At 43.3% G+C, this 2,998-nt stretch overlaps 1 long non-coding RNA gene across 2 annotated transcripts; it reads right to left on the bottom strand.

The window, feature by feature from the left end:
- Positions 1 to 507: 507 nt before the first annotated feature.
- Positions 508 to 2,703, bottom strand: LOC119338739. 2 transcript variants are annotated; one of them, XR_005164095.1, is made up of 5 exons: positions 2,651 to 2,703; positions 2,519 to 2,562; positions 1,920 to 1,948; positions 1,658 to 1,771; positions 508 to 549 (listed from the first exon to the last, which is right to left on the bottom strand). It is a non-coding gene; the product is annotated as an uncharacterized LOC119338739 (long non-coding RNA). The 2 variants fall into 2 exon arrangements; XR_005164094.1 differs by lacking the exon at positions 508 to 549 and having other exon boundaries at positions 1,643 to 1,771.
- Between the last annotated feature and the right edge of the window lie 295 nt (positions 2,704 to 2,998).

Genomic DNA, 2,998 nt, shown 5'->3' with positions numbered 1-2,998 from the left:
CCCCCCTCTTCCTCACTCCATGTTGACATTCACCGGCTACAGTATATCCTAAAAGCCCAATGTAATAGAATGAATAGAACAACAGATTAAATAACATAGATAAAGTTAATGGAACTTCTGTAGTAACAACAATGATGTCCGCATATAAGATAAGTACAAAACTCGATGGCTTCCATCACCAAACTTCTTCGGAAAGTAGGTGATGACGAAAGTAAACAGAGACAAGGCCTGCAATCTCCATTTCAAGATGGTCAGCATAAGAAGGTCCATGCGCACAATAGTACTTGACTCAAACACAAACTTCATATCATGGACTTACAACATCCACATTTTAACATTTCAACAAATCAGTAAAAAAATGATAGCAAAATGTTGTAGTTTCTCCTTTAAGACCGCTCCATTCATCCCCATCTCCTTGTTGTTCTCAACTTCGAGCGCAGCCACGAGGGCCTCAGCCCAGTTCATCTGCTCTTTAATGCCCCCACCTTCCAAGTGCCCCACCTTTGAAGAGCATTTGTACTGGTGTAAAACAACTGTTAGCTCTTCCATCTCTGTTCCAGTGAATCCAAAATTAGTGTTCATACCCAGAAGAAATAAAAAGCATGTCATAATTAGTAAACAATTACAACGGAAAATGATAAATAACAATACGATCTTAAAACCAGAACCTCCACCCGCACAAGTAAATTCTACAACTGCAGACGTCTCCCACTCCTCACATTTGTTTACAAAATAATTCAGAATATACACTACCAATCCAAAAATTTGACTCCAAAAGAACTGGATCCTCCTACATCATTGGCTAAGTTGCTTGCATGCTGCCGAGATACTGACTTCCTCATTTTCATATTTAAGAAGATATCATGCAAAAGAGATACTTTGGTAGGGCCAAAATTAGTAGCGTCAACTGGACAACAGAACCTTACGTCCATTAATCCTACAGTACTACATATTGTTAACAATTACAGTTCAGTAAGAACAGTAGGTGTCAACGAAGAACTAACAATAAGTATATATCATGCAGAAGAGATACTTTGGTAGGGCCAAAATTAGTAGCATCAACTGGACAACGGAACCTTCTGTCCATTGATCCTACAGTACTACATATTGTTAACAATTACAGTTCAGTAAGAACAATAGGTGTCAACGAAGAACTAACAATAAGTATATCTTGTATTCTTTGACGATGGTTCGTAAAGAATATTAAAATAGTTAAGATATTGCTATTATGTACCTGATGGTCTGCACAAACCATCAGATTGTTGAAAAATGATTACCTACAAAAATGGTATACTCGTAATACTCAAGTTCTCACAAAGTTCCACAGGCACACCACCAAATAAATGCAAACCTGGGAATTGTCGACATTTTAAAATGCTGCAATCAACAAGAATTTGTGCATCATGTTGTATAGTTTAGCTCCACCAAAATATAAATACTCTCATATTAGTCGAGGATGTAACTTATTAGCATTCTATGAATATCCAATGTCAGCAACCGTCCATGATTTATTATGATTAACACATTTACTGGATGATGTGGCCTATGTGTCATCTAATATTGAATATTGATGTTCTACATAATTACTAAAAGAAAACAAGGAAACTTTCTGCATATAGATAACTGAATCTGTGTATTATTATCTCTATATACTCACAAAACACAAAGGTGCATTGAAGTCAGGTAGAGGTGCATGGGCGCCAGCCACAACATTTCCGTTGTCGCTGGCCTTGCTCGCTGCTGCTTGAGCCCGATGAGCAGGGCCATCTTTCTGAATCAACAAAAATTGCACCACAAGGACAATAGAAAATCATTGTACGGCAACAACAAATAGATTTAACAATCAAGTGATTCAAGCAAGGATTCAGATGTGGAAAACAGCTTAAATAATAAAGTGAGATGCTGACTTGTTTGCTTACTTGTCAAATCATCTGCATAGTAAATGTACCTATGTTTTTAAGGCGGTAAAGCGTCATAAGGCGGAGGAGGGCCGCTCTGACGCCTAAGCGCCAAGGCGAGGCGGTAAGGCGAGGCAAGGCGACGCCTTAAACATTGCAGGAAAAGAGTCATCAATAGGTCTGCACATATTAATACTAGAAAAAGAGCAATGGCTGAGAGATGGGCCACTACTTATGCACCTCCCAGTGGCCCAAAAGCCCATCTAGTGGCCATATACACCCCCGTGACCTAATTCCACTATCTCCTTCCCTTCTTTCCCACCACAGCCGCCACGAAGCCATACCCTTCTGGTCCTCCCTCCCTCCTCTTCATGGCCCCACCCTTCTCCCTCACAGCAGCAAGCCCCAGGAGCCCCCAGTCCTCCCTCCTCTTCATGGTGCCGGGAGACAGCGGGGCCGTCATCTCCAAGCCCCAGGAGCAGCCAGAACTAGGGCAGCCACAGCCGTACACTTCATGTCTGTCTAAGGCGGGGTAGACGCCTTGCCATCCTGGGGAGCCTTGACGCTTAGGCGACGACTAGGCGACGCTTAGGCGACGCCTTAAAAACATAGAAATGTACTACTATTTATGGAAGAAGTCTTCCTTTATTAGTTCACCTGTTTGCTGATAAAAAACAGAGGTTATATATTTGATGTCTAAATCAACTAAGGAACAAGATAAGCTTCAGTGTAACCCACAAATACCTTAGTACCACATGTGGACACAGCCTCCCTCCCACGCGCCGCCCCTCCCGGCAGCCTAACCCTCCGTCCCTCCTCGCCACCACAGGAGACGTTGTCGCCGGGCAAGCCCGCGGTGCAGCCGGGGATTGTGGCTCTGAAGCTTGTGCTTTTCCTGTCGTCGGGCAAGCCCGCACACACTCTTGAAGGCGACCAGGGAGAGGTCATATAGGTAATGCCGCCGCCAGCGACGCCAGAAGCTCCAGCACGTGTCGCTAGTTGCCGCACCTGACCTCAAGGATCTGCAACACATCAACCCGCAACATATACTCAAATTAGTAAATGGCAGATCAAGAGTCCCACATGAGCCACCTCAAGAA

Source organism: Triticum dicoccoides, chromosome 7B (genome assembly GCF_002162155.2).
Source record: "Triticum dicoccoides isolate Atlit2015 ecotype Zavitan chromosome 7B, WEW_v2.0, whole genome shotgun sequence".
In the NCBI taxonomy this organism is placed as follows: domain Eukaryota; kingdom Viridiplantae; phylum Streptophyta; class Magnoliopsida; order Poales; family Poaceae; genus Triticum; species Triticum dicoccoides.
This window is presented reverse-complemented; position numbering and strand designations above follow the sequence as displayed.